Source organism: Canis lupus, chromosome X, assembly GCF_011100685.1.
Source record: "Canis lupus familiaris isolate Mischka breed German Shepherd chromosome X, alternate assembly UU_Cfam_GSD_1.0, whole genome shotgun sequence".
NCBI lineage: Eukaryota > Metazoa > Chordata > Mammalia > Carnivora > Canidae > Canis > Canis lupus.
Genome location: NC_049260.1, coordinates 67,372,242 through 67,395,517, shown reverse-complemented (window position 1 = coordinate 67,395,517; position 23,276 = coordinate 67,372,242). Strand labels below are relative to the sequence as shown.

Below are 23,276 nucleotides of genomic sequence, written 5' to 3'. Positions count from 1 at the left end.
ATCATTTTAAAGATTGTAAGAGAAAAGAAGACAGTTACATACAAAAGAAACCCCATAATTATTTCAGCTGTTTCAGCAGAAGCTTTGCAAGTCAGAAGTGAGTTGCATGACATATTTGAAATGCTTAAATGAAAAACCTGCAGCCAAGAATACTCTATCTAATAAGGGTATCATTCAAAATTGAGGGATAGATAAAGAGTTTCTCAGATTAACAAACTTAAAAAGAACTCATGGTCACTAAACCAGCCCCACAAGAAATGTTAAGTGAGACTCTGCGAGTGGAAAACAAAAAATAATGAATAAGAGTAAGAATAATTGGAAGAACAAAATAAAATGATGTAAATGATACCAAATATCTGAACCACGAAAGGGATAAGACTAAAGAGTGAGTTAAAAAATAAGCAACCATGTACTTAATATAGACTTCTATATGCAGAAGATGTCATATGTAAGCCAATTGGTTACCACAAATAAAAAAAAAAACAGTAATACATCTTTCACAGGTAGTGCCAAGAGATGGGAATCTCTCAAGACAACTGGCACAAGCATCATAATACTGGGGGCAATAGAAAGCCCTACCACAAAAAGCGGATGTATAAGCAAGGATGCACCCCCTTGTCAACACTAAAATTTGCCCCTGCCACATTCATGCAGTCCACATTTGGGGAGACAACAAGAAGAACCAACCTTTGAGTCTGGATGAGGGGGAACTTCGTCTGGGGCTCTGACTGTTGTAAGTATAAAACAAAGATCATTGATGTTGTCTACAATGCATCCAACAAGGGACTCGTCCACACCCAAGACCCTGGTGAAGAACTGTGTCATGCTCATTGACAAAGCACTGTACCCACAATGGTATGAGTCCCAGTATGCACCGCCCCTAGGCCACAAAAAGGGGGCAAAGCTGATGCCAAAGGAGGAAGATATTTTAAACAAAAAAATCAAAAGGAATATAATGAAAGGAGGAAAATGCCAAAATCAGTAGTGTTCTGGAGAAGCAGTGCCAAAAAGGCAAGCTTCTTGCATGCATCACTTCAAGAATAGACCAGTGTGGCTGAGCAGATGGCTATGTTCTAGAAGGCAAGGAGGTAGAGTTAGAGTTCTATCTGAGGAAAAGAAAAGCTCAGAAAGGCAAACAAATCTTCCTAGCTCATATCTTTGGTCATGTAACAAAGGTATTTTTGTTCAAAGCAAAAGCAGTTATAGGTATACAAAAAATATAAAGAATAATAAACTAATATATATCACTTAAAAAACCCCAGTAAACCATGAGAGACAGAGAAGAAAGAAAAACAGAAAAACTACAAAAATGAAAACAAATCAAATAACAAAATGACAATAAATACATACCTGTGGGGGCACCTCGTTGGCTCAGTCAGTTAAGTGACCGACCAACTCATGATTTCAGTTCAGATCATGATCTCAGGGTTGTAAATTCAAACCCTGTGTCAGGCTCTGTGCTCAGGGTGGAATCTGATTGTCCCTCTCTATCTGCTCCTTCTCCTACTCACTCTCTCTCTCTCTCATTCATAAATAAATAAACAAAATCATAAAAAAAACTTTGAAAGTAAATAAACTAAAAGCTCCAATCAAAAGAAATAAGGTGACAGAATAGATTTTAAAAAACAAACTTATCTATTTTCTGCCTACAAGAGATGCATTTTAGACTAAAGATACCTACAGATTGAAAGTGAGGGGATGGAGAAATACTTATCATACAAGTGGATGTCAAAAGCAAGCCACAGTAGCAATACTTATATCACATACTCCAAAACAAAGTCTGTAATAAGAGACAAAGAGAGACACTACATATTAATACGAGAGACAATCTAACAAGAAGATACAACAATTTTAAATATTTATGCACCCAAAACGTGAGTACTCAAATACGAAAAACAATAACAAACATAAAGGAACTAATCAATGCTAATACAATTGTAGGAGCCTTTCAATCCCACTTACATTGGTGAATAGAACATATAAACAACAACAAAAAAGAAATAGTGGGTTTGAATGACACATTGGATCAGATGAATTTAACAGATATATGCAGATCATTCAATCCTAAAACAGCAGAACACACATTCTTTACAAGTGCACATGGAACATTCTCCAGAATATATCACACACTAGGTAACAAATTAGGCCTCAATGAGTACAAAACAACTAAGATTATACCATGTATATTTTTGACCACAACACTATGAAATTTGAAGTCAATCACAAGAAAAAAAATTGGTGAATACCACAAATACATGGAAGTTAAACGACATGCTACTAAACAATGAATGGGTCAAACATGAAATCAAGTAAAAAAATTAAAAATGCATGGAAACAAATGAAAATGGAAACACTACATTCTAGTATCTTTGATATGCAGCAAACACTGTCCTACGAGGGAAGTATATAGTAGCACAAGCCTATCTTAAGAAGTAATAAGAATCTCAAAACAACCTGACCCTACACCTAAAGGAAGTAGGAAAGGAACAACAAATTAAGACTAAAGTCAGTAGGAGGAAGTATATAATAAAGATTAGAAGAGAAATAAATGTCATAGAAAGGAAAAAAACAATAACAACAAAGAGAGAATAGATCAATGAAATCAGGAGCTGGCTCTTTGAAAGTATCTACAAAGTTGATAAATCTCTAGCCAGACTTACCAAAAAGAAAAAAAGAGAGAGAAAGGAATTAAATAAACAAAACAAATGAGCAAGAATAACCACCAACATCACAGAAATACAAACAAGTATAAGAGAATATTATGACATGCTATATGCCAACAAATTGGACAAACAAGAAGAAAGGGATAAATTCCTAGGATCATATATATTACCAAAACTGAAACAGGGAAAAAATAGAAAACTTGAACAGACCAATAACCAGCAAAGAAATTGAGTCAGTAATGAAAAAGCCCTCCACAAACAAAGGTCCAGACCAGATGGTTTCACAGGCAAATTGCACCAAATATTTAAGGAAGAGTTAACACCTGTTCTTCTCAAAATATTCCAAAAAAATAGAAAAGGAAGGAAAAATTTCAAATTCATTCTGTGAGGCAAGAATCATTCTGATACCAAAACTAGATAAAGACAACACAAAAAAGGAGAACTACAGGCCAATATCCCTGATGAATGTAGATGCAAAAATCCTCAACAAAATGCTAGCAAACTGAAATAAAAAATACGTTTAAAATATCATTCACCATCCCAGTTGAATCATTCCATTCAAGTAGGATTTACTCCAAGGATGCGAGGGTGTGCAATATTCATAAATCATTCAATGTGATAACCACAACAATAAAACAAATGATACAAACCATATGATCATCAGAATCAATATAGAGAAAACATTTGACAAAGTACAATATCCATTTATGATAAAAAGCCTCAACAAAGTGAACTTCCCTCTAAACCTTTATACTTCAACATAATAAAGACCCATATATGAAAGCCCATAATTATCATACTAAATGTTGTTAACTTTTCTCCCAAGGTCAGGAACAAGTCAAAGGCGTCTCACCACATTTATTCATAATTCTGGAAGTCACAGTAATCAACAACAAAAAGAAATAAAAGGCATCCAAATTGGTAAAAAAAAAAAAAAGTAAAATTGTCCCTATTTGCAGATGCCATAATACTATATATAGAAAACCGTAAAGACTCCAACAAAAAGCTACTAGCTACTAGAATTGATAAACGAATCCATAAAAATTGTAGGATACAAAATTAATGCATGGAATTCTGTTACATATCTACACACCAATAATGAGGTACTGGAAACAGAAATTAAGAAAACTGTCCTATTTACAGTTGCACCAAAAACAATAAGATACTTAGGAATAGATCTAACCAAAGAGGCCAAAGATTTGCACTCTTAAATATATAAATGATGATGAAAGAAAGTGAAGATGATACAAAGAAATGGAAAGACATTCCACGCTCATGGATTGGTAGAAAAATATTGTTAAAATATTTATACTATCCAAAGCAATCTACACATTTAACGCAATCCCTATCAAAATACCACTATCATTTTTCACAGAGCTAGAACAAACAATCCTAAAATTTATGTGGAACCACAAAAGACCCTTAAAAGCCAAAGCAACTTTGGTAAAAAAAAAAAAAAAAAAAAAAGGCAAAGCTGTAGGTATCACAATTCCATGCTTCAAGTTATATTACAAAGCTACAAAGCTGCCGTGATCAAGACAGTATGGTATAGGCACAAAAACAGACATATAGATCAATGGAACAGAAGAGAAAACCCAGAAATAAGCCCACAATTATATTGTTAATTAGTCTGATAAAGCAGGAAAGAATATCCAATGGGAAAAAGACAACCTCTTCAACAAATGGTGTTGGGAAAACTAGTTAGCTACATACAAAAGAATGAAACTAGACTACTTTCTATCTCCATAGACAAAAATAAATTTAAAATGGATTAAAGACCTAAATGTGAGACCTGAAACCATAGAAATCCTAGAAAAGAGCAGAGGCAGTGAGTTTCCTGACATTGGCCATGGCAGTATTTTTCTAGATATGTCTCTTGAGGCAAAAGAAAAAAGCAAAAATAAACTATTGGAATTACAACAAAATAAAAAGCTTCTGCACAGCAAAAGAAACAACCAATAAAACTAAAAGGCAACCCATGGAATTGGAGAAGATATTTGCAAGTGGTGCATCCAATGAAGGATTAGTATTCAAAATATATAAAGTGTTTATAAAACTCAACACCAAAAAATGAATAATTCAATTAAAAAATGGGCAGAATACATAAAGAGACATTTCTCCAACGAAGACACCCAGATGGCCAACAGACACATGAAAAGATGCTCAATATCTCTCATCATCAGAAAAATGCAAATCAAAACTACAGTGAGATATCACCTCACACCTGTTAGAATTGCTAAAATTAACAACACAAGAAACAAAAGGTGTTGGTGGATGTAGAGAAAAAGGAACCATTGTGCATTGTTATTGGGAATGGAAACTGGTATATCCATTGTGGAAAATTATATAGAGGTTCCACACAAAGTTAAAATTAGAACTACCCTATGATCTACTAATCACACTACTGAATATTTGCCCAAAAAATATAAAAACACTAATTTACAGGTATTGTCCACCCTTATGTTTATAGCAGCATTTTTACAATAGCCAAATTATGGAAACAGTCCACATTTCCATTTACTGATGAATGGATAAGAAAAAGTGGTGTATATGAACATTTTTAAAATATTTATGTATTTTAGGGAGAAAGAGAGATGAGGAGGAGAAGAGTGAGATGGAGAGAGAGAATCTTATGCAGACTCCCCACAGCATAGAGTCCAACATGGGGCTTGATCTCATGAAACTGAAATCATGACCTGAACAGAAATCAAGAGTTGGATGCTTAACTGACCCAGCCATCCAGGCATCCCTACACAATTTAATATTACTCAGCAATAAAAAAATAATCAAATCTTGCCATTTGCAAAGACATGGATGGAGATAGGCAGTATAATAAGTGAAATAAGTCCATCAGAGAAAGAAAAATATCATACAATTTTACTTATATGTAGAATTTAAGAAACAAAAAAAATGAACAGAAGGAAAAAGAGAGTCAAACCAAGAAGCCAACTCTTAGGCATAGAGAAGAAGCTAATGGTTAACAGAGGGGAAGTGGGTGGAGGATGAGTAAAATAGGTGATGTGGATTGAGGACTGTTGTGATGAGCACTGGTTGCATATGAAATTGTTGAATCACTGTATTGTATATCTGAAACTAAAAATAACACTGTATTTTAACTATAGTGGAATTAAAAAAAAACACCAAAGTATTCAATTTAGAGCAAGCTACTGGTGTAATCCTCTTATTTATTTATAGTTTAATCTGTTATTTTTCCTTCTTTTTTTATCCTTTATCTTATATGTGTTTTTATTTCAGTATTTTATTCAATTAAATGGAAAACCATCAATGTTGTTTTCTCTATGTGAATAAACAGGAACTCTTCAGTGACAATTCCAAGTTGACAGGACCCTACAATTTGTACAGAAATTTTTTGGCCAAGTCTCTGCCCATACTTTCTAAAATGATTGTCATTTTTCTAAGAAATTTTGACTCTGTATTATTTTTCCATAGGAAACTTATCCAGTAAATAAGAGACCAAGGCTTTCAAAGGGTGAATGTCAAAAGTAAATTAGACCTCTGGACATGAACTCAAAGGAAAATCAAATGAAATATTTCTTCTATGAATTTGTAATTGCATACCAGGAAGCAAAGAATAAGATAAACATTTTTCTGTTTGTTTTTCACTTTCACGGAAACTCCATTCTTATATGCTTTTAGATGGTCACATTTTGCTGACATTTACAAACATTTCATGTTGATCTTACATGGGTCACATCAATCACCTATAGTTTCAATGACACTTTGTTAAATAAACTGTCATGAAAGATTTATAGAGAATTTGATAAAAGTAAAGAAGATGTAGTTTAGCTTTTAAAGATGCATTACCCCTTTTCTGAGGTGTAATATCACATCTAAAACACCATTACGGTTTTCTAGCAATAAAAAGAAAAAAGAAAACTTTCTCTCACAATTTCACTTGCATAACATTCTTCTTCCAAACACTGGATGTGGAAGTGGGAAGGAGAACCTCACCTCCAATTTAATACTCCTTAGATGTAATGGTTGTGTATTGATCCCATGTTAAGAAACATGTGTAAGTTAACAATATTTGGAATTTATTCACTAAAGAACAATTAAATAAATGAGTCCTTGATCCATTTCATGAAAATAAGTGCTTCCCTCAAACACTTGAATAATTGTATTCTGAATTGGAATGTATATAGATGACAAAAATGGCGCAATTAATTCCTCACACATTATTAAGGTATTCAAGTGGAGGAGGGTTACTAAAAAGCTATGCCAGAATTCAGTTTTTAAAATAAGCATAATTACAATTCAAAACCATTTAATTCAATTTTATGTTAGCAGTTACCTTAGACATTTGGGTTGTTTTGTTTGTTTACTTTTTTCATGAAATTAAAAATCCGTGTTCATTAGACCTAGATTTGTAAGGTATCACTAAAACTCTAGCAATTTGTGCAAGGCATGAAATAATATGTTATACCATTGTGTTTGCAATTATATATCTCATTGTGATAGGAGAACAGGTAATAAAAATTTTAACATAACAGATCTCTTTTTTTTTCATTTTACATGTGAATTTGTTGGAATGTGCTAATTTAGAATATAATTCCAAATTGTGGCATTGTTCTAGTCCCCCTTGTAAGTTTCCTTGTTTAATTCTCTACTTACTGACAGATCTGGGTTATTTCCCTTGTTATCAGTTCTCAGGAAAAATTTAAAACTTTTTAGATCACTGAGTTTTGTTGCCTGTAAAAAAAGGGTACAGTCTGGTAATGAATAATTAATAATTTTAAAATCTTAGACCTTTATGTTTAAAAGAGAAACCTATATATGCTTAAACCTCAAAACTTAAGTGCTTAGTACAGTATCTTGCATGTTAAGTGCATATGATTTATGCAGCATTAATGTATGCATTGGTTATGTTTTTAAAGGTGAGATTTGACCTGTTATATAATCAAATATGTGCTTTAAAAAATAAGCTCAACTTTAACAGAATTCAACATTACAAATGGTTAGAGTACACAAACCTTTCTTCAAGTTTCTTGAGTTTCTTTAAGAATCTCAAAACAGTACTCCTATCATGATTTATTCCAATGATAGGAGGCTGAGGTTTTTAGTTTTTTATTCTAGTTAAACAGTGAGTACTGAGGAAATCAATAATATAATACACAGACAGCTTCTTATTATACGTCTATTAAAAATTCAAGATCCCGTAATGGTATTTTCATTTTATCAAGGCGAATTTGAGTAAAGAATTTAACTTTAGAAATAGAAATGCTAAGCACTCGACTTGATAGCACCAGGTCTGCACACTTACTAACACATCAGAGCTGTTTTTATTACAAAACTATTGCCATTCTAATCATTACATCGATCTGGTAAATTGAAATTGGGAGCCTCTGATCCACTAAGTGAAACTAAACATCTCAGAAAGCAGAGATGACAAAGAATAACCAGGACATTTAAATTATTTTTAGTATTTACAAGTTAAGTTTGCCAAGCTAAAGGTCAGAAAAATATATTTGCATCCTACATTGTTACACAAACTTAGAGGTTAGTAAAATACATTTAAATCCTCATGAATTCCAATAAGCAAACACATAAAGCCTACAGCATGGTGCCAGGTACATAGTGAGTGCTCCAAGAATTGTTTTAAATGACTAAAAGAATTTTCTCAGAATGCATTTTAAAGTAACAAAGTTCTTGCAAAACTGCAATTAACTCTTTAAAAATTCTTTGAGTAGCATCTAGATGCCTTCTAGTAGTATTTAATATTTCAATACAGCTTCTATAAATATTTTTTCTGATCTACAACATAAGCTTCATATGAAAACAAGTTTTGCATGGGTAAACATGTTATAAAATAATTGAAGAACAAAATAGCATGTTATTTTCATGTTTGAGGTGAAAAAATTAATTTTGGGATGCTTTCATGATTTGAAATCAATTGCTTATTTAAAAACATCCCTCTTAAGGAAGGCACTTGTGATGAGCACTGTGTGTTGTATATAAGTGGAAAATCACTAAATTCTATGCCTGAAATTAATATAACACTGTATATTAACTAACTGGAATTTAAATAAAAACTTGAAAAAATAAAATAAAAACATACCTCTTATTGCTTTTATTTTAAAATATTTTCTATTGTTAAAATGCCAATACTACCAAAAGAATCTGCAGATTTAATGCAATCTCTATCAAAATGCCAACAACATTTTTCACAGAACTAGAACAAATAATACTCAAAAGAGCCAGAGCAATCTTGAAAAAGAAAAATAAAGCTGAAGGTATTACAACTCCAGATTTCAAGATATATTAAAAAGCTGTGCTATTCAAAATTGTATGGTACTAGCACAAAAATAGACACACAGATCAATGGAACAGAATAGAGAGCTCAGAAATACACCCATGATTATATGGTCAATTAATATTAGACAAAGGAGACAAGAATATGCAATTGGAAAAAGCGTCTTCAACAAAAGATGTTGGGAGAACTGGATAGCTACATGCCAAAGAATTAAACTGGATTACTTTCTTTTACCATACCCAAAAATAAGCTCAAAATGGATTAAGGACACAAATGGGAGAACTGAAACTATCAAAATACTAAAAGACAGCTCAGACAGTAATTTTTCTGACATCAGTTGTAGCAACATCTTTGTAGAAATGTCTCCTCAGGCAAGAAAAAAAAAAGCAAAAATCAACTATTGGAATCACATCAAAATAAAAACATTCCCCACAGCAAAGGAAACAATAAAAAAACTAAAACACAATCTACTAAATGGGAGAAAATATTTGCAAGCTGCATATCTGATAAATAGTGTCCCAAATATATAAGGAACTTAAACAATTCAACTCCAAAGAAAACAAATAACTCAATTTAAAAATGGGCAGGGGACTCCTGGGTGTCTCAGCAGTTTAGTACCTGCCTTCAGCCCAGGGCGTGATCCTGGAGACCTGGGATGGAGTCTCACATCAGGCTCCCAGCAAGGAGCCTGCTTCTCCCTCTGCCTGTGTCTCTGCCTCTCTCTTTCTCTGTGTCTCTCATGAATAAATAAATAAAATCTTTAAAAATATAAATAAATAAACCAACAACCAAATAAATAAAGCTTAGTTTTAAAAAAATTAAAAAGGGGCAGAAGACACAGACATTTTTCCAAAAAAGACATCAAAATGGCTAACAGACACATGAAAAGATATTCAACATCACTCATCATGAGGCACATGGAAATCAAAACCATAATGAGATATTATTTCATACTTGTCAGAATGGCTAAAATGAAAAACACAAGAAGCAAATGTTGACACGGATGTGGAGAAAAAGGAACCTTCTTGCAATATTGGGATTGCAAACTGGTGCAGCTATTGTGGAAAACAATTCACAGGTTCATCAAAAATTAAAAATAGAATTACAATATGATCCAGTAATTCCACTACTAGGCATTTATTTACCCAAAGAATATGAAAACACTAATTTGAAAAGATATATGCACCCTTATGTCTATTGCAGTATTATTTATTTATAATAGCCAACTTTTGGAAGCATCCCAAGTGTCCATCAGTAGATTAATGGATAAAGAATATCTAATTATATATAGAAAATGGAATATTACTCAGTCATAAAAAAGAATGAAATCTTGCTGTTTGTAACAACATGAATGAATGTAAAGGGTAAAATGCTAAATGAAATAGGCCACTCAGAGAAAGAAAAATACTATATAATTTCAATCATATGTGGGATTTAGGTAACAACCAATAAAAAAGAGACAAACAAAAAAATAGACTCTTAACTATAGAGAACAAATTGATGGTTACCAGAGGAAATACAGGTGAAATAAGTGAAGGGGATTAAAAGTACACTTATCTTGAAGAGCACTGAGTAATGTATAGAATTGTTCAATTACTACAGTAACTGATTATAATTTATTATTATACACCTGAAACTGATAGAACACTGTACACCTGAAGCTGATATAAACTGATAGAAAATATATACACCTGAAACTGATATAACACTGTATATAACTATACTAGAATTAAAATTATATATTAATATATAACATATATAAATACATATATAATAAAGAACTACAATTCCTATCATGATTTTCAAATTGAAGAATCTTTTTTGACTTTGAGCTTTCCCCAGTGTTTAGTTTTTTATGAAAACTTAATTATGTAAAATATGATGCAAAACTATAAAAGATCTTTAAAAGTAAACAGAGGAGATTGGATGTTTCAGTCATAAGCTTAGACTCTGAGACAGTGAAAAGAGCAATGTGTAAGAAAGAGAATTTTAAAAAGCAAAAAATTTTTCTTTCATATAATTTGCCAATCAAATATCCCAGAACAATCAACTAAATAATTACTAAATGAAGAGAGGTGTTTTATTGAAACTCAACCACTGTGTTCTTTCATATTTCATAGATGTATTGTTAAGTATTGCCAGGGACAATCCACTTTTGGACCTGCCACCCCCTGAACAAATACCAACAGATACAAAATTTCACCCTTCTTTCACCAGATGAGGCCTTAAAATGTTAGTTTCAGAACTTTTGCACCTTTTCTCTCTTCCCATAAAATTCCTGCCCAATATGTATGTTGCATGCTTATTCATTTTATTCAGGCTCAAATGCCTCTTTCTCAAAATAGCCTTTCCTGACAATATTAATTGAAAGAACATCCCAAAGTCATTTTCATTTTGTTTCTCTCCTTCATTTTTCCTCATAACATTTATATCATATGACTTGCAATTTATTTGTTTAATTGTTGATTATCTGCCTCAACTATAATGGAGGTGTCATTTTGTTTTGTTTATTACTGCATTTCTGTGTCTAGAACAAAACCTAGCAAATGTGACCAATAAATATTTTCAATTAATAAATAAATAAACTTGAATGTAATTAATAAATAAATAAACAAATTTAGGAGCCTGTATTTAGATACACATTACATATATATTACCCAACTGTATAAGTTAAATTGATTGATGAGATTCTTGCATATGACTGACCTTGCCCCTGGATGCCTAGCTGCTCTCAACCAGTCATAAACATAGTTAATACCTGTAAAAGGCCATGCCTCATGATCCTTTCTCTCTGGATCATAGTTAACACATATAAAAGGCCATGTAGTATTCTGGCTCTTACCATTGTTGTTATTCACAGAACTGCTATTTGTCTTCATGAATTAGAATTCCTTGAGTACCACACTCTGTTAATTTATTCATTTCATTCTCCCCTCCTTTTGCCACCAGCTTAAGGTTGCATTCTAACTAAATTATTGAGATAATTCTTGAATCCTCACCTTCATATTCTATTGCTAGGTAGGGAAGGGGACATCTCTATTATAACTACATTATCTATGCCTAGCCATATCGTATACAAACTGCAGATAATAAAAAATAAAAAAAAATATTGCTAGAATTCAGATTTAAAAACACTTTCCCTCTAGAAAAGCAGATAATAGGGTTAAGTTTAACTTCTCAGAAACCATTCAAGCAAGAAGGGGGTGTTTTGAGAGAGAAAAAAAACACCAATGTAGAATTCTATATTCTTTAAAATTATCCTTCAAAGGTGAAGATAAAATGGACTTTCTCAGAGAGAGAAAGAGAGAGAATCTGTTGCCAGTAGATCTGCCTTACCAAAAAAAAAAAAAAAAAAGTCAAAGTAAGTTATTCAGTGAGAAGGAAAAATAAATAGGTCAGAAATTCAGTCTACATAAAGCATGAAAATTAGAGAAGGAATAAAAGAAGTTAAAATAAAAACCTTAAATTTTCTTATTCTTAACAGATGATTGTTCAAAAGAATAATAGCATATTCAACGGTTATGGCTTATATATAAGTGAAATGAATGATAGCACTGATACAAGTTACAAGAGGGAGGAATCAGAAATATTTTATTATAAGGCAGTTGCAATGATTGAGGAGTAGTATAATGTTATTTGAAAGTAGATTCAGGTTCGTTTTATATGCATATTATATACATTAGGGCAACTACATAAAAGGTTTTAAAAAGAATTATAATTAATATGCTAAGAAATAAGAGAAAATGGAATGATATAAAATGCTCATTTAAAACCAGAGAGGAAAAATAAATAAATAAAAATACAATAAAATAAAACCAGAGAGGGCAGGGTCACATGAGTGGCTCCATGGTTGGGTGTCTGCCTGCAGCTCAGGGCGTGATCTTGGGTCCAGGGATCAAGTCCCGCATCCGGCTCCCTGCTGGGAGCCTGCTTCTCCTTCTGCCTATGTCTCTGCCTCTTTCTATGTGTCTCTTATGAATAAATAAATAAATAAATATCTTTTAAAAAATTAAAAATAAAACCAGAAAGAGCAGAAGAAGGGTAGAAGACAAAAATAGGAAAAAATAACAAGGACAACAAACAGAAAAGAGTAACAAATATGGTAGATAGCAATCCAACTATATAAATTATCATTTTTAATGTCAGTAGTCTAAAATATACCAATAAAAGATAGAGATTATCAGAATGGATCAAAAAACAAGATCCAAATAGATGTCTACAAGAAAGCCACTTTAAATATAAAGATGTGTAGATTAAAAGTAAATGAATGGAGAAATATATACCATGATAACACTAATCAAAAGAAAGCTGTATTAGCTATATTACCTTCAGACAGAGCAGACATTGGAGCAAGGAAATTATTTGGGTTAAATAGGGTCATTACATAATGATAAATGAGTCAATTATCCAAGAATACACAGCAATCCTTAATGAGTATGTTCTAAACAACAGAGTATCAAAATATGCAAGGCAAAAACTGATAGAATTGCAAGGAGAAATAAAGGAATCCACTATTATAGTCATAAGCTTCAACAGATCCAGCAGGCAGAAAATCACTAAGGACATAGTTGAACTCAATAGTATCATCAATCAACTGGATATAATTGGCATGCATAGACTGCTTCAACAAAAAAAAAAAGCAGGATATGCATTTTTTTCTCAAGCTCACATGTAACATTCACCAAGACAGATCACATCCGGAACCACAAAATACACCTCAGCAAATTTAAAATAAGAGAAATTGTACAATGTCAGCTCTCAGACCATAATGCATTTAAAGTAGAAATAAAAAACAAAAATAGCTGGAAAATCCCAAATACTTGAAGATTAAACATTACACTTCCAAAAAACAAATGTAGCAACAAAAATCTCCCTAAAAACTTTTAAAATATTTTAAAAATATTTCAAACTAAGTGAAAATGAAAATACAACTTATTCAAAATTGTGAGATGCTGTGAATGAAGTATTCGGAGGGAAATGTAGAGCACTGGATGCATATATTTTAAAACAGTAAATATCTGAAATCAGTAATTTGAGCCTCTATTTTTTGACTAGAAAAAGAAGAGCAAATTAAATCTGAAGTAAGCAGGAAATAAGAAATAATAAGTGAAATTGAAATCAATGAAACTGAAACAGGAAATCAATAGAAAAAAATTTTAAAGGTTGATTCTTTGGAAAACTCAATCAAATCAGTAAGACTCTAGCCATGCAAACTATGAAAAAATAGAAAAGACACAAATGTTACTAATATCACAAAGTAAAGAGGGACATCACTACAGAACTCATGGTTATTATAGGATAACAATAGAATATTGTGAACAATTTTATGACCACAATTTGGTAACCTTTATGAAATGGGCCAATTTTTCTTTATTGGAGTTCAATTTGTCAACATATAGCATAACACCCAGTACTCATCCCGCCAAGTGGAAATGGGCAAATTCTTTTAAAAAACACAGTTGAAGAGAGGTAAGATGATGGAGTAGTCAGGAAGACCCTATGCTTGCCTCATCCTTTGAACACAGCAAGATAAATATCAAATCATTCTGACCACCCAGGAAATCAATGTGAGGACTAAGAGAAGAAACTGCACAACCAAAGGGAGAAAAACGGCCACATTGTAGAAGGTAAGAGATGCAGAGACATGATTTGGAGCAGAAAAGAATGGTATATGTTTCAGAGGGGAGGGAGCACTGATCACAGAAAGGGGAGAAAAAACCCAGTACTCACCAAGTCTATTGACCATAGAGTGCAGCAAAGCTTCAGCTTTAGTGGAAATTGGATCTGGCCACTTTTAACAAGCATTCCCAAGTGTACCTAGTTAAAATTCACCAAGTACTGGCCAAGGTCTAAACACTCTCCACTGCAGGCAAGTAGAAATGCTGCAGAGGTCTGACCTGAGGGAAAAAGCAGCCAAAACACAGCAGCAGAATGCACACAGCATATGCCAAAAACACTTCTTGAAGCACCAGGCCCTTCTTAACATAGCCATTCCTCTCAGGAGCAGGAAACATAATGGACTTTCAGACCACTGAGAAGAAAACTGAAAACTAAAAAAAGTGCCACAATCAGAAATTCATCCCAAAAGAAAGAATACTAGGTCATGGTTGGTGATCTAATCAAAACAGGTATAAAGAATATGCCTGATGTGGAATTTAAAGCAGCAATCATAAGGATACTATATGGGCATGACAAAGGCATAGATGACACAAAAGAGACCCTGACAACAGAGATAAAAAAAAAAACCTGAAAACTAGACAGGCTAGTTTAGACAGACTAGAAATAGAAAAATGCTATAACTGAGATACAAAACTGATGGGATGTACTTAACACAAAGATGGAAAACTAAGAGGAATTAATAAGTGATCTAGAAGACAAAATTATGGAAAATAATGAAGCTGAAAAGAAGAGGGAAAGAAAAATATTGGATCACGAATGTGGACTTACAGAACACATGACCTCATAAAGTGTAATTACATTCATATCATAGCAATTTCAGAAGAAGAGAGGAGAAAAGGGCCAGAAGGTTTATTTGAACAAATTATAGCTGAAAACTTCACTAATCTGTGGAAGGAAACAGATATCCACATCCAGAAGGCACAGAGAACTACCAAAATCAACAAAAGCAGGCTAATACCAACACATAACAGTACAATTTGCAAAATACAGAGATAAGGAAAAAAAATCCTAAAAGTAAGCAAGGGGAAGGAAATCCCTAACTTTCGAAAGAAGACAAATAAGGTTAGCAGCAGACCTATCCACAGAAACATGGCAGTCCAGAAGAAAGTAGCATAATATATACAACGTGCTCAATGGGAAAAATACGTAGCCCAGAATACTTTATCCAGCAAGGCTGTAATTCAAAATAAAAGGAGAGAGAAAGAGTTTCCCATACCAAAAAAACAAAAACAACAACAACAACAAAAAAAACTGAAGGAGTTCATGACCACTAAACTAGTCCTGCAAGAAAAATTAAAAGGGACAGTTTGGGAAAGAAAGATCAGAAATGACAAAGACTAGAAAGGAACAGAGAAAATCTCCAGAAATTACTTTACAGATAACATAATATCACTAAATTCATATCTATAAATAATTATTCTGAATGTAAATGAATTAAAAACTCCAATCAGAAGATACAGGATATCAGAATGGATGAAAAAACCAAGACTGATTTATATGCTGCATACAAGAGAATCATTTCAAACCTAAAGACACCTGCATATGGAAAGTGAGGAGATGAAGAAATATCTATCATGCAAATGGACACCAAAAGAAAGCTGGAGTAGCCATACTTATATCAGACAAACTAGATTTTAAACCAAAGACTGTAACAAGACATGAAGAAGGGCACTATATAATAATAAAGGGGTCTATCCAACAAGAAGATCTAATAATTATGCCCCCAACTTGAGAGCACTGAAATATATAAAACAATAACAAAAATAAACTCATTGATAATAATACAATAATATTAAGGGACTTTAACACTCACAGCAATGGAGAGATTAAGCAGAAAATCAACAAAGAAACAATGGCTTTGAATGCACACTGGACCAGCTGGACTAACAGTTATATTCAGAAAATTTCATCCTAAAGCACCAGAATATGTATTGGTTTTGAGTGCACATGGAACCTTCTCCAGATTAGATTGCATACTAGGTGACAAATCAGTTCTCAACAAATGCAAAAAGATTGCCATCATACCATGCATATTTTCTGACCACAATGCTATGAAACTTGAGGTATACCACAAGAAAAAAAATTGGAAAGACCAAAAATACATGGAGGGAAAATAACATTCTACTATGGAGTGAATGGGTTAACCAGGAAATTAAAGAAGAAATTAAAAAATGCATGGAAGCAAATAAAAGTGAAAACATGAGAGTCCAAAACCTTTGGGATGCAGCAAAAATGGTTGTAAGAGGGAAGTATATAAAAATACAAGCCTACCTTGAGAAACAAGAAAAGCCTCAAATTCATGACCTAACCTACACCTAAAGGAGCTAGAAAAGGAGCAACAAATTAAGCCTAAAGCTGGCAGAGAAGGAAAATAATAAAGAATAGAGCATAAATAAATGATATAGGGGGAAAAAACAGTAGAACAGATCAATGAAACTAGAAGTTGGTTCTTTAAAACAATAAGACTGACCAACCTCTAGCCAGACTTATCAAAAAGAAAAGAGAAAGGACTCAAATAAATAAAATCACAAATAAGAGAGAAGAGATCACAGCCAACACTAAAGAAATACAGTTATGAAAGATAATTATGAAAAATTAAATGCCAACAAATTAGGCAATCTAGATGTAATGAATACATTCCTAGAAACATATAAACTACCAAAAATGAAACAGGAAGAAATAGTAAATATGAACAGACCCATATCCAGCAAAGAAATTGAATAAAAAATCATCCAAGAAATAAAGTCCAGGGCCAGATGGCTATCTAAGAAATTCTACCAGACATTTAAAGAAGAGTAAATACCTATTCCTCTCCAATTGTTCCAAAAAATAGAAATGGAAGGAAAAATTTGAAACTCATTCTACAAGGCCAGTATTACCCTTGCTCCAAAACTAGACAAACATCCCACTAAAAAAGAGGTACAGGACAATATCACTGATGAAAATGAATGCAAAAATTATCAACAAGATACTAGCAAATTGAATCTAACAATACATTAAAAGAATAATTCACCACAATCAAGTGGAATTTATTCCTGGGCTGGAAAAACCCACAGTAAATATAATCTTCATCATGGAAAAAGTGAGAGCTTTTCCTCTTGAGTCAGAAACAAGACAGGGATGTCCACTCTCATCACTATTATTTAACATAATATTAGAAATCCTAGCCTCAGCAATCAGACAACAAAAAGAAGTAAAAGGCATCCAAATCATCAAGGAAGAAATCGGACTTTCACTATTTGTAGACAAGATACTCTATGTAGAAAACCTTAAAAACTCCACCAAAAAATTGCTAGAACTGACACATGAATTCAGTAAAGTTGTAGGATACAAAATCAACATACAGAAATCTGCTGCATTTCTGTACACCAATAACAAAGCAGAAGAAACAGAAATCAAAGAATCCATTGCATTTACAATTCTACCAAAAACTATAAAATACCTAGAAATAAACCTAACCAAAGTGGTGAAACATCTGTACTCTGAAAACTATAGAAGAGTTATGAAGGAAATTGAAGAAGACAGCAAAGAAATGGGAAGACATTCTATGCACATGCTTGGAATAACAAATACCATTAAAATGTCTATACTACCAAAAGCAATGTACTCATTGAATTCAATCTCAATCAAAATACCACCAGCATTTTTCATAGAGGTAGAACAAATACTTCTAAAAGTTGTATGGGACCAAAGGACCCTGAACAGCCAAAGCAACTCTGAAAAAGAAAAGTAAATCTGGAGGAATCATAATTCTGGACTCCAAGCTATACTACAAAGCTTTAATGATCAAGACAGTATGGTCCTGGCAGAAAAACAGAAAAAAAGATCAATGGAACAGAAGAGAAAATCCAGAAATGGACTCACAACTATATGGTCAACTAATTTTCAACAAAGCAGGAAAGAATATCTAATGGATAAAAGTCTCTTCAACAAATGGTGTTGGGAAATCTGCACAGCAACATGCAGAAAAATGAACTGGATCACACTCTTACACCATGAACAAAAATAAATTCAAAATGGGTGAAATAACCTGTATGTCAGACAGCAAACTGTCAAGATCCTAGAGGAGAACACAGGCAGTAACCTCTTTGACCTTGGCCATAGTAACTTCTTACTAGACCTGTCTCCAGAGGCAAGAGAAACCAAAGCAAAACTGAACTGTTGGGACTTCATCAAGATAAAAACTTCGGCACAGTGATGGAAAAGATCAACAAAACTAAAAGGCAGCCTACAGGATAGGAGAAGGTATTTTAAATGACATATCTGATAAAAGGTTAGAATCCATCGAAAGATGAATGGATAAAGTAGATGTGGTCTATGTATACAATGGAATATTACTCAGCCATTAGAGGTGACAAATACCCACCATTTGCTTCAACGTGGATGGAACTGGAGGGTATTATGCTGAGTGAAGTAAGTCAATAGGAGAAGGACACTTTATGGTCTCATTCATTTGGGGAATATAAAAAATAGTGAAAGGGAATAGAGGGAAAGGAGAAAAAATTAGTGGGAAATATCAGAAAGGGAGACAGAACATGAGAGGCTCCTAACTCTGGGAAACGAACTAGGGGTGGTAGAAGGGGAGGTGGGTGGGGGGTGGGGGTGACTGGGTGACAGGCACTGAGGGGCCACTTGATGGGATGAGCACTGGGTGTTATTCTATATGTTGGCAATTTGAACACCAATAAAAAATAAATTTATAAATAAAATAAAAAAAATAAAAATAAATTATTCAGAAAAAAAAAGTTAGAATCCAAAATCTATAAAGAACTTATCAAACTAGGGATGCCTGGGTGCCTCAGTGGTTAAGCGTCTGCCTTAGGATCAGAGCATGATCTTAGGGTCCTGGGATTGAGTCCTGCAGCAGGCTCCCTCTGCCTATGTCTCTGCCTGTCTCTTTGTGTTTGTCATGAATAAATAAATGAAATCTTTAAAAAAAAAAAAAACTTATCAGACTCAAGGCACCTGGGTAGCTCAGGTCTAGCCCAGGGTCAGGCTGGGATTGAGCCCTGTCTCAGTCCCCCCAGGCAGTGAGGGTCAGGGGGTGTTCTTGTCCCTCTCCATTTGCCCCTCCTTCTGCTCGTCCTGCCATTCTCAAATAAAAATAAATAAATAAATAAAATCTTTTTTAAAAAATTTAAAAATAACAAACTCAACAACAACAACAACAACAAAAAACCATGAACAAACGAAAAAACAAATAATGCAGTTAAGAAACGCACCCAAGAAGATGGGGTGCCTGGGTAACACAATCACTTAAGTGTCTCTTGTTTTTGCTGTGATCTCAGGATCATGAGATCAAGCCCTGTGTTGGACTCTGCACTTAGCATGGAATCTCCTTAAAAATCCCTCTCCTCCCTCTACCCCTATCCCTAGCTCTCACTCTCTCTCTCATTCTCTTTCTAATAAATAAATATTTTTAAAAAGGCAGAAGACAAAAATGGACATTTTTCTGAATAAGACATCCAGATGGTTAACAGACACATAAAAAGATGCTTAACGTCACTCATCATAAAGGAGATACAGTGGCACCTGCATGGTTTAGTTGGTTAAGTGGCTGCCTTCGGCTTGGGTCATGGTCACAGGGCCCTAGCATCAAGCCTCACATCAGGCTCCCTGCTCAGCGGGGAGCCTGCTTCTCCCTCTCCCTCTGCCTGCTACTCCCCCTGCTTGTGTTTGCTGTCAAATAAATAAATAAAATCTTTAAAAAATAAAATAAAGGAAATACAAATCAAAACCACAATGAGATACCACCTGACACCTATCAGAGTGGCAAAAATTAACTACACAGGAAATAACAGATATCGTCCAGGATGCAGAGAAAGGGGTATCCTCCTACATTCTTGGTGGAAATGCAAAATGGTGCAGCCGCTCTGGAAAACAGTATGGAGGTTTCTCAAAAAAGTTGAAAATAGAATACCCTACAATGCAGCAATTGCACTACTATCCTTTGTATCCAAAGGATACAAATTTGTGATTCAAAGGGGCACATACACCCCAATATTTATAGCAGCAATGTCCACAATAGCCAAAATATGGAAAGAGCCCAGATGTCCATTGACAGATAAATGGATAAAGAACAGATGGTATATATATATATTAAGTGAAATAAGTCAAAGAAAGACAAATATCATGATTTCACTTCTACGTGGAATTTAAGGAACAAAACAGATGAACATAGGGGAAGGGAAAAAAAGAGGGAGGCAAACCATAAAAAAGACTTTTAATGATAGAGAACAAACTGAGGTTTAATGGAGGGGGGGTGGACAGGAGGATGGGCTAAATGAGTGATAGGTATTAAGGAGGGCATTGTTGTGAAGACTGCTGGGTGCTATATGTAAGTGGTGAATCACTAAATTCTATTCCTGAAAGAATATTACACTATATATTAAATAGCTAGAATTTAGATAAAAACTTGAAACATTAAAAAATAAAAAAATAATATTAAAACAGAAATAATTTTTTTATTTTTTTAAACACAAATAATAAATATATTAAAAACATATCTGCCAATGCTCTTATAAGAAGAAATAGGCAATTTGAAAATATATTTCTATTAAAGAAATTGATCAGTAATTACTAAACTTTGAAAAAATACAGTACCAGGCCTGAGATGGGTTTACTAGTGGATCCTACCAAACCATTAAGGAAGAAGTTAAATCAATTCTCTAGTATACTTTCAGAAGATAGAAGCAAAGGAAATACTTCCTAACTCATTTGAAGAGGCTAGCCTACTAGACAAAAATTTTACAAGAAAACTACAGACTAAATCTCTCATGATACATCAACAAAATATTAGCAAATTAAACTCAACAATGTACAATAAGAATTTTACACCAAGACCAAGTGTGTTTTATACCAAGTATGGTTCAACTTTTGAAAATCAATTAATGTACTCCATCAAATGAAGTTAAAGAAGAGAACTACATGTGTTGCATCTGTATTTATGTTATTCCTCTAATAAAAAAAATTACTCAGAGGAAAATGCAACTGGTCTCAGTTCCATTTTGCCACAGGAATTTAGCCTTGAACAGGATGAAAACCAGAGTTAACTGCTTTTGAGAAAAAGTTGAACGCTACAGAAGGGTTGCACTTTTATCTTTAATTTAAAATAGTAGTTGATAAAAGTTTCCTTATGAATATGACATCTGAATTTTTAATGTTACCTTAACAGAAATATTACAGTTATGTTACATAGTCCAGTGGGAAATGGAAAATTCAAAGGACTGTTCACATTTCATAATACCCTGTGAACTAATTAAGTGTTGATTAGTGAACTATAGATCTCCCTTAGAGCAATTACAGAAGATATCATATCAAGTTATTCTGAAATATATTTACTAGTGTATCAAATTCATTTAAAAATCAAACAATATTCATAAATTATTATGGAATAATAACATTCATAAATGCAAAATGCCACAAATTTAGTGGAGACAGATTTCATTTCTTTGGAACACTAATCCCTTATTAACAAGGCATAACTCAGTGCCATCTTGTACATTCAGAGTTTCATTTATTTGTAGAAAGTGTAGCTAAGCCATTTTAAGAATGAGTTCATAATCTTGTTCTGCCATATCTGGCCAGTTTTCTGTAAGTAGAGTATACAAACTGACATTCTATTCAACGTAAACTCATTTATGTACACTGAGATAGGGTCATAGGCCTTTAGAAATAATATAAATTCAACCTTCTATTTTGGATTAGTTTTTTACCAGGTTTTTGAGAACTTAATATTGAACAGATAATAATATAGAGCCATCTTTTGTTCTTTCCTATCACAGTAAGTACCTGATAATATGCCACCATTGAGAAATTAAATGAAGGGTTAACTTCCTAGCCTGATTTTACAGAACAGTTTAACTTTCTAGCTATGTAATTCCAAAAAAGACATAAAAAGTGAACTTAAATTATGCATTTGTTACCACAATTGCACCTTGAATGATTCTTCCAGCCAAATCATCTATCAAAGCTACCAATAGCTTGAAAAATGGGGTTTCATCTCCTTTTATTTTTCTACCTATGTTCTAGTGAAAGTTCTAAGTCCCTAGAACACTACTTGGTATACAGAGGCATATGAAAAAATAAAATAGGAAAGGAAAACTAAAACTACTCTGGATAAATCTAAAACATCCAACAAATTTATTAAAGAAATGAAAATGTTATATATGAGCTTTACATATTTAACCATGTGGGCCTAAGCAGACAAGGTTTGTTTAGATACCTCTATAGGAAATAGCAACCTGTAATCTCATGGATTAGGGCTGAAATTATTTCTTCAACCAATTTTATGTATTTAACTGACACGTACATATACTCTTCCTGTGTACAAGGCATTGTCCTAAGGTCTTTACAGATAATAACTCATTTAGTTATTAAGACATCCTTAGAGGCAGGTCCTATTATTACCATCATCCTTGTTTTAAAGATTTAGAAACTAACAGACAGGGAGCCTCGGTGGCTCAGCGATTGAGTGTCTGCCTTTGGCTCAGGTCGTGATCCCGGAGTCCTGGGATCCAGTCCCACATCGGGTTCCTTGCATGGAGCCTGCTTCTTCCTCTGCCTATGTCTCTGCCTCTCTGTGTCTCTCATGAATATATAAATAAAATAAAATAAAATAAAATAAAATAAAATAAAATAAAATAAAATAAAATAAAATAAAA

The 23,276-nt window shown here is 33.3% G+C and overlaps 1 pseudogene; it reads left to right on the top strand.

The window, feature by feature from the left end:
- Window positions 1-516: 516 nt before the first annotated feature.
- LOC111094942 lies at window positions 517-1,223 on the top strand (annotated as a pseudogene).
- Window positions 1,224-23,276: the final 22,053 nt, after the last annotated feature.